This window comes from Schistocerca cancellata, chromosome 2 (genome assembly GCF_023864275.1).
Source record: "Schistocerca cancellata isolate TAMUIC-IGC-003103 chromosome 2, iqSchCanc2.1, whole genome shotgun sequence".
In the NCBI taxonomy this organism is placed as follows: domain Eukaryota; kingdom Metazoa; phylum Arthropoda; class Insecta; order Orthoptera; family Acrididae; genus Schistocerca; species Schistocerca cancellata.
Genome location: NC_064627.1, coordinates 98,558,898 through 98,575,469, shown reverse-complemented (window position 1 = coordinate 98,575,469; position 16,572 = coordinate 98,558,898).

Below are 16,572 nucleotides of genomic sequence, written 5' to 3'. Positions count from 1 at the left end.
AAAAGGCAAAATGTCGACTTATTTATAAGAGGCGTAACTCTTCTAATAGTCATGATTTTAGCCTCTCCTATCATAGCAGTATTAGATTCCGATGCACCATTGCAGGTTTACTGTATCCCTTGGACCTTCAAATCAACGATGAAACACAGAAATTGCATCGATATTGAATACAAAAGGCTAAATGTCGACTTATTTACAAGAGGAGTAACTCTTCTAATAGTTCGTGATTTGAGCCTTTCCTGGGACAGCAGTATTAGATTCCGATGCACCATTGCAGGTTTACTGTATCCCTTGGACCTTCAATTCAACGATGAAACACTGAAATTGCATCGATATTGAATACAAAAGGCAAAATGTCGACTTACTTACAAGAGGAGTAACTCATCTAATAGTTCGTGCTTTGAGCCTTTCCTGGGACAGCAGTATTAGATTCCGATGCACCATTGCAGGTTTACTGTATCTGTTGGACCTTCAAATCAACGATGAAACACAGAAATTGCATCGATATTGAATACAAAAGACAAAATGTAGACTTATTTATAATCGGTGTAACTCTTGTAATAGTTCATGCTTTTAGCCTACCTGGGACAGCAGTATTAGATTCCGATGCACCATTGCATTATTACTGTATCCCTTGAACCTTCAAATCAATGGTGAAACACAGAAATTGCATCGATATTGAATACAAAAGGCAAAATTTCGACTTATTTACAAGAGGAGTAACTCTTCTAATAGTTCGTGCTTTGATCCTTTCCTGGGACAGCAGTATTAGATTAGATTAGATTCCGATGCTCCATTGCAGGTTTACTGTATACCTTGGACCTTCAAATCAACGATGAAACACAGAAATTGCATCGATATTGAATACAAAAGGCAAAATGTCGACTTATTTACAAGAGGGGTAACTCTTCTAATAGGATTACTGTATCCCTTGGGCCTTTAAATCAACGGTGAAACACAGAAATTGCATCGATATTGAATACAAAAGGCAAAATTTCGACTTATTTATAAGAGGAGTAACTTTTCTAATAGTTCGTGCTTTAAGCCTTTCCTGGGACAGCAGTATTAGACTCCGACGCACCATTGCAGGTTTACTGTATCTCTTGGACATTCAAATCAACGATGAAACACAGAAATTGCATCGATATTGAATACAAAAGGCAAAATGTCGACCTGTTTACAAGAAGAGTGACTCTTCTAATAGTTCGTGCTTTTAGCCTTTCCTGGGACAGCAGTATTAGATTCCGATGCACCATTACAGGTTTACTGTATCCCTTCGACCTTCAAATCAACGATGAAACACAGAAATTGCCTCGATATTGAATACAGAAGGCAAAATGTCGACTTATTTATAAGAGGCGTAACTCTTCTAATAGTCATGATTTTAGCCTTTCCTATGACAGCAGTATAAGATTCCGATGCACCATTGCAGGTTCACTGTATCCCTTGGGCCTTCAAATCAACGATGAAACACAGAAATTGCATCGATATTGAATGCAAAAGGCAAAATGTCGACTTATTTACAAGAGGAGTAACTCTTCTAATAGTTCGTGCTTTGAGCTTTTCCTGGGCATCAGTATTAGTTTCCGATGCACCATTGCAGATTTACTGTAACCCTTGGACCTTCAAATCAACGATGAAACACAGAAATTGCATCGATATTGAATACAAAAGGCAAAATAACGACTTATTTATAAGAGGAGTAACTCTTCTAATACTTGGTGCATTGAGCCTTTCCTGGGACAGCAGTATTAGATTGCTATGCACTATTGCAGGTTTACTGCATCCCTTGGACCTTCAAATCAACCATGAAACACAGAAATTGCATCGATATTGAATACAAAAGGCAAAATTTCGACTTATTTACAAGAGGAGTAACTCTTCTAACAGTTCGTGCTTTGAGCCTTTCCTGGGACAGCAGTATTAGATACCGATGCTCCATTGCAGGTTTACTGTATCTCTTGGACCTTCAAAACAACGATGAAACACAGAAATTGCATCGATATTGAATACAAAAGGCAAAATGTCGACCTGTTTACAAGAGGAGTGACCCTTCTAATAGTTCGTGCTTTTAGCCTCTCCTGGGACAGCAGTATTAGATTCCGATGCACCATTACAGGTTTACTGTATCCCTTGGACCTTTAAATCAACGATGAAACACAGAAATTGCGTCGATATTGAATACAGAAGGCAAAATGTCGACTTATTTATAAGAGGCGTAACTCTTCTAATAGTCATGATTTTAGCCTCTCCTATCATAGCAGTATTAGATTCCGATGCACCATTGCAGGTTTACTGTATCCCTTGGACCTTCAAATCAACGATGAAACACAGAAATTGCATCGATATTGAATACAAAAGGCTAAATGTCGACTTATTTACAAGAGGAGTAACTCTTCTAATAGTTCGTGATTTGAGCCTTTCCTGGGACAGCAGTATTAGATTCCGATGCACCATTGCAGGTTTACTGTATCTCTTGGACCTTCAAATCAACGATGAAACACAGAAATTGCATCGATATTGAATACAAAAGGCAAAATGTCGACTCATTTATAAGAGGAGTAACTCTTCTAATAGTTCGTGCTTTGAGCCTTTCCTGGGACAGCAGTATTAGATTCCGATGCTCCATTGCAGGATTACTGTATCCCTTGGGCCTTCTAATCAACGGTGAAACACAGAAATTGCATCGATATTGAATACAAAAGGCAAAATTTCGACTTTTTTATAAGAGGAGTAACTCTTCTAATAGTTCGTGCTTTAAGCCTTTCCTGGGACAGCAGTATTAGACTCCGATGCACCATTGCAGGTTTACTGTATCCCTTGGACCTTCTTTTCAAAGATGAAACACAGAAAATGCATCGATATTGAATACAAAAGGCAAAATTTCGACTTATTTACAAGAGGAGTAACTCTTCTTATAGTTCGTGCTTTGAGCCTTTCCTGGGACAGCAGTATTAGATTCCGATGCACCATTGCAGGTTTACTGTATCCCTTGGACCTTCAATTCAACGATGAAACACTGAAATTGCATCGATATTGAATACAAAAGGAAAAATGTCGACTTACTTACAGGAGGAGTAACTCTTCTAATAGTTCGTGTTTTGAGCCTCTCCTGGGACAGCAGTATTAGATTCCGATGCACCATTGCAGGTTTACTGTATCTGTTGGACCTTCAAATCAACGATGAAACACAGAAATTGCATCGATATTGAATACAAAAGACAAAATGTAGACTTATTTATAATCGGTGTAACTCTTGTAATAGTTCATGCTTTTAGCCTACCTGGGACAGCAGTATTAGATTCCGATGCACCATTGCAGGTTTACTGTATCCCTTGGACCTTCAAATCAACGATGAAACACAGAAATTGCATCGATATTGAATACAAAATGCAAAATGTCGACTTATTTACAAGAGGAGTAACTCTTCTAATAGGTCGTGCTTTGAGCCTTTCCTGGGACAGCAGTATTAGATTCCGATGCACCATTGCAGGTTTACTGTATCCCTTGGACCTTCCAATCAACGATGAAACACAGAAATTGCATCGATATTGAATAAAAAAGGCAAAATGTCGACTTATTTATAAGAGGAGTAACTCTTCTAATAGTTCGTGCTTTGAGCCTTTCCTGGGACAGCAGTATTAGATTCCGATGCACCATTGCAGGTTTACTGTATCCCTTGGACCTTCAAATCAAAGATGAAACACAGAAATTGCATCGATATTGAATACAAAAGGCAAAATGTCGACTTATTTACAAGAGGGGTAACTCTTCTAACAGTTCGTGCCTTGAGCCTTTCCTGGGACAGCAGTATTAGATTCCGATGCACCATTGCAGGTTTACTGTATCCCTTGGACCTTCAAATCAACGATGAAACACAGAAATTGCATCGATATTGAATACAAAAGGCAAAATGTCGACTTATTTATAAGAGGAGTAACTCTTCTAATAGTTCGTGCTTTGAGCCTTTCCTGGGACAGCAGTATTAGATTCCGATGCACCATTGCAGGTTTACTGTATCCCTTGGACCTTCAAATCAACGATGAAACACAGAAATTGCATCGATATTGAATACAAAAGGCAAAATGTCGACTTATTTATAAGAGGAGTAACTCTTCTAATAGTTCGTGTTTTGTGCCTTTCCTGGTACAGCAGTATTAGATTGCGATGCAACATTGCAGGTTTACTGTATCCCTTGGACCTTCAAATCAACGATGAAATACAGAAATTGCATCGATATTGAATACAAAAGGCCAAATTTCGACTTATTTCCTAGAGGAGTAACTCTTCTAATAGATCGTGCTTTGAGCCTTTCCTGGGACAGCAGTATTAGATTACGATGCACCATTGCAAGTTTACTGTATCCCTTGGACCTTCAAATCAACGATGAAACACAGAAATTGCATCGATATTGAATACAAAAGGCAAAATATCGACTTATTTACAAGAGGAGTAACTCTTGTAATAGTTCGTGCTTTGAGCCTTTCCTGGAACATCAGTATTAGATTCCGATGCACCATTGCAAGTTTACTGTATCTTTTGGACCTTCAAATCAACGATGAAACACAGAAATTGCATCGATATTGAATACAAAAGGCAAAATGTCGACTCATTTATAAGAAGAGTAACTCTTCTAATAGTTCGTGTTTTGAGCCTTTCCTGGGACAGCAGTATTAGATTCCGATGCTCCATTGCAGGATTACTGTATCCCTTGGGCCTTCTAATCAACGGTGAAACACAGAAATTGCATCGATATTGAATACAAAAGGCAAAATTTCGACTTATTTATAAGAGGAGTAACTCTTCTAATAGTTCGTGCTTTAAGCCTTTCCTGGGACAGCAGTATTAGATTCCGATGCAGCATTGCAAGTTTACTGTATCTTTTGGACCTTCAAATCAACAATGAAACACAGAAATTGCATCGATATTGAATACAAAAGGCAAAATGTCGACTTATTTATAAGAGGAGTAACTCTTCTAATAGTTCGTGCTTTGAGCCTTTCCTGGGACAGCAGTATTAGATTCCGATGCACCATTGCAGGTTTACTGTATCCCTTGGACCTTCAAGTCAACGATGAAACACAGAAATTGCATCGATATTGAATACAAAAGGCAAAATGTCGACTTATTTATAATAGGAGTAACTCTTCTAATAGTTCGTGTTTTGTGCCTTTCCTGGGACAGCAGTATTAGATTGCGATGCAACATTGCAGGTTTACTGTATCCCTTGGACCTTCAAATCAACGATGAAATACAGAAATTGCATCGATATTGAATACAAAAGGCCAAATTTCGACTTATTTCCTAGAGGAGTAACTCTTCAAATAGATCGTGCTTTGAGCCTTTCCTGGGACAGCAGTATTAGATTACGATGCACCATTGCAAGTTTACTGTATCCCTTGGACCTTCAAATCAACGATGAAACACAGAAATTGCATCGATATTGAATACAAAAGGCAAAATATCGACTTATTTACAAGAGGAGTAACTCTTGTAATAGTTCGTGCTTTGAGCCTTTCCTGGAACATCAGTATTAGATTCCGATGCACCATTGCAAGTTTACTGTATCTTTTGGACCTTCAAATCATCGATGAAACACAGAAATTGCATCGATATTGAATACAAAAGGCAAAATGTCGACTCATTTATAAGAGGAGTAACTCTTCTAATAGTTCGTGTTTTGAGCCTTTCCTGGGACAGCAGTATTAGATTCCGATGCTCCATTGCAGGATTACTGTATCCCTTGGGCCTTCTAATCAACGGTGAAACACAGAAATTGCATCGATATTGAATACAAAAGGCAAAATTTCGACTTATTTATAAGAGGAGTAACTCTCCTAATAGTTCGTGCTTTAAGCCTTTCCTGGGACAGCAGTATTAGACTCCGATGCACCATTGCAGGTTTACTGTATCCCTTGGACCTTCAAATCAAAGATGAAACACAGAAAATGCATCGATATTGAATACAAAAGGCAAAATTTCGACTTATTTACAAGAGGAGTAACTCTTCTTATAGTTCGTGCTTTGAGCCTTTCCTGGGACAGCAGTATTAGATTCCGATGCACCATTGCAGGTTTACTGTATCCCTTGGACCTTCAATTCAACGATGAAACACTGAAATTGCATCGATATTGAATACAAAAGGAAAAATGTCGACTTAATTACAAGAGGAGTAACTCTTCTAATAGTTCGTGTTTTGAGCCTTTCCTGGGACAGCAGTATTAGATTCCGATGCACCATTGCAGGTTTACTGTATCTGTTGGACCTTCAAATCAACGATGAAACACAGAAATTGCATCGATATTGAATACAAAAGACAAAATGTAGACTTATTTATAATCGGTGTAACTCTTGTAATAGTTCATGCTTTTAGCCTACCTGGGACAGCAGTATTAGATTCCGATGCACCATTGCAGGTTTACTGTATCCCTTGGACCTTCAAATCAACGATGAAACACAGAAATTGCATGGATATTGAACACAAAATGCAAAATGTCGACTTATTTACAAGAGGAATAACTCTTCTAATGGGTCGTGCTTTGAGCCTTTCCTGGGACAGCAGTATTAGATTCCGATGCACCATTGCAGGTTTACTGTATCCCTTGGACCTTCCAATCAACGATGAAACACAGAAATTGCATCGGTATTGAATAAAAAAGGCAAAATGTCGACTTATTTATAAGAGGAGTAACTCTTCTAATAGTTCGTGCTTTGAGCCTTTCCTGGGACAGCAGTATTAGATTCCGATGCACCATTGCAGGTTTACTGTATCCCTTGGACCTTCAAATCAAAGATGAAACACAGAAATTGCATCGATATTGAATAAAAAAGGCAAAATGTCGACTTATTTACAAGAGGGGTAACTCTTCTAATAGTTCGTGCTTTGAGCCTTTCCTGGGACAGCAGTATTAGATTCCGATGCACCATTGCAGGTTTACTGTATCCCTTGGACCTTCAAATAAACGATGAAACACAGAAATTGCATCGATATTGAATACAAAAGGCAAAATGTCGACTTACTTATAAGAGGAGTAACTCTTCTAATAGTTCGTGCTTTGAGCCTTTCCTGGGACAGCAGTATTAGATTCCGATGCACCATTGCAGGTTTACTGTATCCCTTGGACCTTCAAATCAACGATGAAACACAGAAATTGCATCGATATTGAATACAAAATGCAAAATGTCGACTTATCTATAATAGGAGTAACTCTACTAATAGTTCGTGTTTTGTGCCTTTCCTGGGACAGCAGTATTAGATTGCGATGCAACATTGCAGGTTTACTGTATCCCTTGGACCTTCAAATCAACGATGAAATACAGAAATTGCATCGATATTGAATACAAAATGCCAAATTTCGACTTATTTCCTGGAGGAGTAACTCTTCTAATAGAACGTGCTTTGAGCCTTTCCTGGGACAGCAGTATTAGATTACGATGCACCATTGCAAGTTTACTGTATCCCTTGGACCTTCAAATCAACGATGAAACACAGAAATTGCATCGATATTGAATACAAAAGGCAAAATATCGACTTATTTACAAGAGGAGTAACTCTTGTAATAGTTCGTGCTTTGAGCCTTTCCTGGGACATCAGTATTAGATTCCGATGCACCATTGCAGGTTTACTGTATCCCTTGGACCTTCAAATCAACGATGAAACACAGAAATTGCATCGATATTGAATACAAAATGCAAAATGTCGACTTATTTACAAGAGGAGTAACTCTTCTAAGAGGTCGTGCTTTGAGCCTTTCCTGGGACTGCAGTATTAGATTCCGATGCACCATTGCAGGTTTACTGTATCCCTTGGACCTTCCAATCAACGATGAAACACAGAAATTGCATCGATATTGAATAAAAAAGGCAAAATGTCGACTTATTTATAAGAGGAGTAACTCTTCTAATAGATCGTGCTTTGAGCCTTTCCTGGGACAGCAGTATTAGATTCCGATGCACCATTGCAGGTTTACTGTATCCCTTGGACCTTCAAATCAAAGATGAAACACAGAAATTGCATCGATATTGAATACAAAAGGCAAAATGTCGACTTATTTACAAGAGGGGTAACTCTTCTAATAGTTCGTGCCTTGAGCCTTTCCTGGGACAGCAGTATTAGATTCCGATGCACCATTGCAGGTTTACAGTATCCCTTGGACCTTCAAATCAACGATGAAACACAGAAATTGCATCGATATTGAATACAAAAGGCAAAATGTCGACTTATTTATAAGAGGAGTAACTCTTCTAATAGTTCGTGCTTTGAGCCTTTCCTGGGACAGCAGTATTAGATTCCGATGCTCCATTGCAGGATTACTGTATCCCTTGGGCCTTCTAATCAACGGTGAAACACAGAAATTGCATCGATATTGAATACAAAAGGCAGAATTTCGACTTATTTATAAGAGGAGTAACTCTTCTAATAGTCCGTGCTTTAAGCCTTTCCTGGGACAGCAGTATTAGACTCCGATGCACCATTGCAGGTTTACTGTATCCCTTGGACCTTCAAATCAAAGATGAAACACAGAAAATGCATCGATATTGAATACAAAAGGCAAAATTTCGACTTATTTACAAGAGGAGTAACTCTTGTAATAGTTCGTGCTTTGAGCCTTTCCTGGGACAGCAGTATTAGATTCCGATGCACCATTGGAGGTTTACTGTATCCCTTGGACCTTCAATTCAACGATGAAACACTGAAATTGCATCGATATTGAATACAAAAGGAAAAATGTCGACTTACTTACAAGAGGAGTAACTCTTCTAATAGTTCGTGTTTTGAGCCTTTCCTGGGACAGCAGTATTAGATTCCGATGCACCATTGCAGGTTTACTGTATCTGTTGGACCTTCAAATCAACGATGAAACACAGAAATTGCATCGATATTGAATACAAAAGACAAAATGTAGACTTATTTATAATCGGTGTAACTCTTGTAATAGTTCATGCTTTTAGCCTACCTGGGACAGCAGTATTAGATTCCGATGCACCATTGCAGGTTTACTGTATCCCTTGGACCTTCAAATCAACGATGAAACACAGAAATTGCATCGATATTGAACACAAAATGCAAAATGACGACTTATTTACAAGAGGAGTAACTCTTCTAATGGGTCGTGCTTTGAGCCTTTCCTGGGACAGCTGTATTAGATTCCGATGCACCATTGCAGGTTTACTGTATCCCTTGGACCTTCCAATCAACGATGAAACACAGAAATTGCATCGATATAGAATAAAAAAGGCAAAATGTCGACTTATTTATAAGAGGAGTAACTCTTCTAATAGTTCGTGCATTGAGCCTTTCCTGGGACAGCAGTATTAGATTCCGATGCACCATTGCAGGTTTACTGTATCCCTTGGACCTTCAAATCAAAGATGAAACACAGAAATTGCATCGATATTGAATACAAAAGGCAAAATGTCGACTTATTTACAAGAGGGGTAACTCTTCTAATAGTTCGTGCTTTGAGCCTTTCCTGGGACAGCAGTATTAGATTCCGATGCACCATTGCAGGTTTACTGTATCCCTTGGACCTTCAAATCATCGATGAAACACAGAAATTGCATCGATATTGAATACAAAAGGCAAAATGTCGACTTATTTATAAGAGGAGTAACTCTTCTAATAGTTCGTGCTTTGAGCCTTTCCTGGGACAGCAGTATTAGATTCCGATGCACCATTGCAGGTTTACTGTATCCCTTGGACCTTCAAATCAACGATGAAACACAGAAATTGCATCGATATTGAATACAAAAGGCAAAATGTCGACTTATCTATAATAGGAGCAACTCTTCTAATAGTTCGTGTTTTGTGCCTTTCCTGGGACAGCAGTATTAGATTGCGATGCAACATTGCAGGTTTACTGTATCCCTTGGACCTTCAAATCAACGATGAAATACAGAAATTGCATCGATATTGAATACAAAAGGCCAAATTTCGACTTATTTCCTAGAGGAGTAACTCTTCTAATAGATCGTGCTTTGAGCCTTTCCTGGGACAGCAGTATTAGATTACGATGCACCATTGCAAGTTTACTGTATCCCTTGGACCTTCAAATCAACGATGAAACACAGAAATTGCATCGATATTGAATACAAAAGGCAAAATATCGACTTATTTACAAGAGGAGTAACTCTTGTAATAGTTCGTGCTTTGAGCCTTTCCTGGGACATCAGTATTAGATTCCGATGCACCATTGCAAGTTTACTGTATCTTTTGGACCTTCAATTCAACGATGAAACACAGAAATTGCATCGATATTGAATACAAAAGGCAAATTGTCGACTTATTTATAAGAGGAGTAACTCTTCTAATAGTTCCTGCTTTGAGCCTTTCCTGGGACAGCAGTATTATATTCCGATGCACCATTGCAGGTTTACTGTATCCCTTGGACCATCAGATGAACGATGAAACACAGAAATTGCATCGATATTGAATATAAAAGGTAAAATGTAGACTTATTTATAAGAGGAGTAACTCTTCTAATAGTTCGTGTTTGAGCCTTTGCTGTTACAGCAGTATTAGATTCCGAAGCACCATTGCAGGATTACTGTATCCCTTGGACCTTCAAATCGACGATGAAACACAGAAATTGCATCGATATTGAATACAAAAGGCAAAATTTCGACTTATTTACAAGAGGAGTAACTCTTGTAATTGTTCGTGCTTTGATCCTTTCCTGGGACAGCAGTATTAGATTCCGATGCTCCATTGCAGGTTTACTGTATCCCTTGAACCTTCAAATCAACGATGAAACACAGAAATTGCGTCGATATTGAATACAAAAGGCAAAATGTCGACTTATTTACAAGAGGAGTAACTCTTCTAATAGTTCGTGGTTTGAGCCTTTCCGGGGACAGCAGTATTAGATTCCGATGCACCATTGTAGGTTTACTGTATCTCTTGGACCTTCAAATCAACGATGAAACACAGAAATTGCATCGATATTGAATACAAAATGCAAAATGTCGACCTGTTTACAAGAGGAGTGACTCTTCTAATAGTTGGTGATTTTAGCCTTTCCTGGGACAGCAGTATTAGATTCCGATGCACCATTGCAGGTTTACTGTATCCCTTGGATCTTCAAATCAACGATGAAACACAGAAATTGCATCGATATTGAATACAAAAGACAAAATGTCGACTTATTTACAAGAGGGGTAACTCTTCTAATATTTCGTGCTTTGAGCCTTTCCTGGGACAGCAGTATTAGATTCCGATGCACCATTGCAGGTTTACTGTATCTCTTGGACCTTCAAATCAACGATGAAACACAGAAATTGCATCGATATTGAATACAAAAGGCAAAATGTCGACCTGTTTACAAGAGGAGTGACTCTTCTAATAGTTCGTGCTTTTAGCCTTTCCTGGGACAGCAGTATTGGATTCCGATGAACCATTACAGGTTTACTGTATCCCTTGGACCTTCAAATCAACGATGAAACACAGAAATTGCCTCGATATTGAATACAGAAGGCAAAATGTCGACTTATTTATAAGAGGCGTAACTCTTCTAATAGTCATGATTTTAGCCTTTCCTATGACAGCAGTATTAGATTCCGATGCACCATTGCAGGTTTACTGTATCCCTTGGACCTTCAAATCAACGATGAAACACAGAAATTGCATCGATATTGAATACAAAAGGCAAAATGTCGACTTATTTACAAGAGGAGTAACTCTTCTAATAGTTCGTGCTTTGAGCTTTTCCTGGGCATCAGTATTAGTTTCCGATGCACCATTGCAGGTTTACTGTTTCCCTTAAACCTTCAAATCAACGATGAAACACAGAAATTGCATCGATATTGAATACAAAAGGCAAAATAACGACTTATTTATAAGAGGAGTAACTCTTCTAATACTTGGTGCATTGAGCCTTTCCTGGGACAGCAGTATTAGATTCGTATGCACTATTGCAGGTTTACTGTATCTCTTGGACCTTCAAATCAACCATGAAACACAGAAATTGCATCGATATTGAATACAAAAGGCAAAATTTCGACTTATTTACAAGAGGAGTAACTCTTCTAACAGTTCGTGCTTTGAGCCTTTCCTGGGACAGCAGTATTAGAAACCGATGCTCCATTGCAGGTTTACTGTATCTCTTGGACCTTCAAATCAACGATGAAACACAGAAATTGCATCGATATTGAATACAAAAGGCAAAATGTCGACCTGTTTACAAGAGGAGTGACTCTTCTAATAGTTGGTGATTTTAGCCTTTCCTGGGACAGCAGTATTAGATTCCGATGCACCATTGCAGGTTTACTGTATCCCTTGGACCTTCAAATGAACGATGAAACACAGAAATTGCATCGATATTGAATACAAAAGGCAAAATGTCGACTTATTTACAAGAGGGGTAACTCTTCTAATAGTTCGTGCTTTGAGCCTTTCCTGGGACAGCAGTATTAGATTCCGATGCACCATTGCAGGTTTACTGTATCTCTTGGACCTTCAAATCAACGATGAAACACAGAAATTGCATCGATATTGAATACAAAAGGCAAAATGTCGACCTGTTTACAAGAGGAGTGACTCTTCTAATAGTTCGTGCTTTTAGCCTTTCCTGGAACAGCAGTATTAGATTCCGATGCACCATTACAGGTTTACTGTATCCCTTGGACCTTCAAATCAACGATGAAACACAGAAATTGCATCGATATATGATACAAAAGGCAAAATGTCGACTTATTATAAGAGGAGTAACTCTTCTAATAGTTCGTGCTTTTGGCCTTATCCTGGGACAGCAGTATAAGATTCCGATGCATCATTGCATGATTACTGTATCCCTTGGACCTTCAAATCAACGATGAAACACAGAAATTGCATCGATATTGAATACAAAAGACAAAATGTCGACTAATTTACAAGAGGAGTAACTCTTCTAATAGTTCGTGCTTTGAGCCTTTCCTGGGACAGCAGTATTAGATTCCAATGCACAATTGCAGGTTTACTGTTTCCCTTGGACCTTCAAATCAACGATGAAACACAGAAATTGCATCGATATCGAATACAAAAGGCAAAATAACGACTTATTTATAAGAGGAGTAACTCTTCTAATACTTGGTGCATTGAGCCTTTCCTGATACAGCAGTATTAGATTCCTATGCACTATTGCAGGTTTACTGTATCCCTTGGACCTTCAAATCAACCATGAAACACAGAAATTGCATCGATATTGAATACAAAAGGCAAAATTTCGACTTATTTACAAGAGGAATTACTCTTCTAACAGTTCGTGCTTTGAGCCTTTCCTGGGACAGCAGTATTAGATACCGATGCTCCATTGCAGGTTTACTGTATCTCTTGGACCTTCAAATCAACGATGAAACACAGAAATTGCATCGATATTGAATACAAAAGGCAAAATGTCGACCTGTTTACAAGAGGAGTGACCCTTCTAATAGTTCGTGCTTTTAGCCTTTCCTGGGACAGCAGTATTAGATTCCGATGCACCATTACAGGTTTACTGTATCCCTCGGACCTTTAAATCAACGATGAAGCACAGAAATTGCGTCGATATTGAATACAGAAGGCAAAATATCGACGTATTTACAAGAGGAGTAATTCTTCTAATAGTTCGTGATTAGAGCCTTTCCTGGGACAGCAGTATTAGATTCCGATGCACCATTGCAGGTTTACTGTATCTCTTGGACCTTCAAATCAACGATGAAACACAGAAATTGCATCGATATTGAATACAAAAGGCAAAATGTCGACTCATTTATAAGAGGAATAACTCTTCTAATAGTTCGTGGTTTGAGCCTTTCCTGGGACAGCAGTATTAGATTCCGATGCACCATTCCAATTTTACTGTATCCCTTGGACCTTCAAATCAACGATGAAACACAGAAATTGCATCGATATTGAATACAAAAGGCAAAATATCGACTTATTTACAAGAGGAGTAACTCTTGTAATAGTTCGTGCTTTGAGCCTTTCCTGGGACATCAGTATTAGATTCCGATGCACCATTGCAAGTTTACTGTATCCCTTGGACCTTCAAATCAACGATGAAACACAGAAATTGCATCGATATTGAATACAAAAGGCTAAATGTCGACTTATTTACAAGAGGAGTAATTCTTCTGATAGTTCGTGATTTGAGCCTTTCCTGGGACAGCAGTATTAGATTCCGATGCACCATTGCAGGTTTACTGTATCTCTTGGACCTTCAAATCAACGATGAAACACAGAAATTGCCTCGATATTGAATACAAAAGGCAAAATGTCGACTCATTTATAAGAGGAGTAACTCTTCTAATAGTTCCTGCTTTGAGCCTTTCCTGGGACAGCAGTATTAGATTCCGATGCTCCATTGCAGGATTACTGTATCCCTTGGGCCTTCAAATCAACGGTGAAACACAGAAAATGCATCGATATTGAATACAAAAGGCAAAATTTCAACTTATTTACAAGAGGAGTAACTCTTCTAATAGTTCGTGCTTTGAGCCTTTCCTGGGACAGCAGTATTAGATTCCGATGCACCATTGCAGGTTTACTGTATCCCTTGGACCTTCTATTCAACGATGAAACACTGAAATTGCATCGATATTGAATACAAAAGGCAGAATGTCGACTTACTTACAAGAGGAGTAACTCTTCTAATAGTTCGTGTTTTGAGCCTTTCCTGGGACAGCAGTATTAGATTCCGATGCACCATTGCAGGTTTACTGTATCCCTTGGACCTTCAAATCAACGATGAAACACAGAAATTGCATCGATATTGAATACAAAATGCAAAATGTCGACTTATTTACAAGAGGAGTAACTCTTCTAATAGGTCATGCTTTGAGCCTTTCCTGGGACAGCAGAATTAGATTCCGATGCACCATTGCAGGTTTACTGTATCCCTTGGACCTTCAAATCAACGACGAAACACTGAAATTGCATCGATATTGAATACAAAAGGCAAAATGTCGACTTATTTATAAGAGGAGTAACTCTTCTAATAGTTCGTGCTTTGAGCCTTCCCTGGGATAGCAGTATTAGGTTCCGATGCACCATTGCAGGTTTACTGTATCTCTTGGACCTTCAAATCAACGATGAAACACAGAAATTGCCTCGATATTGAATACAAAAGGCAAAATGTCGACTCATTTATAAGAGGAGTAACTCTTCTAATAGTTCCTGCTTTGAGCCTTTCCTGGGACAGCAGTATTAGATTCCGATGCTCCATTGCAGGATTACTGTATCCCTTGGGCCTTCAAATCAACGGTGAAACACAGAAAATGCATCGATATTGAATACAAAAGGCAAAATTTCAACTTATTTACAAGAGGAGTAACTCTTCTAATAGTTCGTGCTTTGAGCCTTTCCTGGGACAGCAGTATTAGATTCCGATGCACCATTGCAGGTTTACTGTATCCCTTGGACCTTCTATTCAACGATGAAACACTGAAATTGCATCGATATTGAATACAAAAGGCAGAATGTCGACTTACTTACAAGAGGAGTAACTCTTCTAATAGTTCGTGTTTTGAGCCTTTCCTGGGACAGCAGTATTAGATTCCGATGCACCATTGCAGGTTTACTGTATCCCTTGGACCTTCAAATCAACGATGAAACACAGAAATTGCATCGATATTGAATACAAAATGCAAAATGTCGACTTATTTACAAGAGGAGTAACTCTTCTAATAGGTCATGCTTTGAGCCTTTCCTGGGACAGCAGAATTAGATTCCGATGCACCATTGCAGGTTTACTGTATCCCTTGGACCTTCAAATCAACGACGAAACACTGAAATTGCATCGATATTGAATACAAAAGGCAAAATGTCGACTTATTTATAAGAGGAGTAACTCTTCTAATAGTTCGTGCTTTGAGCCTTCCCTGGGATAGCAGTATTAGGTTCCGATGCACCATTGCAGGTTTACTGTATCCCTTGGACCTTCAAATTAACGATGATACACAGAAATTGCATCGATATTGATTACAAAATGCAAAATGTCGACTAATTTTCAAGAGGCGTAACTCTTCTAATAGTTCGTGCTTTGAGCCTTTCCTGGGACAGCAGTATTAGATTCCGATGCACCATTGCAGGTTTACTGTATCCCTTGGACCTTCAAATCAACGATGAAACACAGAAATTGCATCGATAATGATTACAAAAGGCAAAATGTCGACTTATTTATAAGAGGAGTAACTCTTCTAATAGTTCGTGCTTTGAGCCTTTCCTGGGACAGCAGTATTAGATTCCGATGCACCATTGCTGGTTTACTGTATCCCTTGGACCTTCAAATCAACGATGAATTTCAGAAATAGCATCGATATTGAATACAAAATGCAAAGTGTCGACTTATTTTTAAGAAGAGTAACTCTTCTAATAGTTCGTGCTTTGAGCCTTTCCTAGGAAAGCAGTATTAGATTCCGATGCACCATTGCAGGTTTACTATATCTCTTGGACCTTCAAATTAACGATGAAACACAGAAATTGCATCGATATTGAATACAAAAGGCAAAATGTCGACTCATTTATAAGAGGAATAACTCTTCTAATAGTTCGTGGTTTGAGCCTTTCCTGGGACAGCAGTATTAGATTCCGATGCACCATTCCAATTTTACTGTATC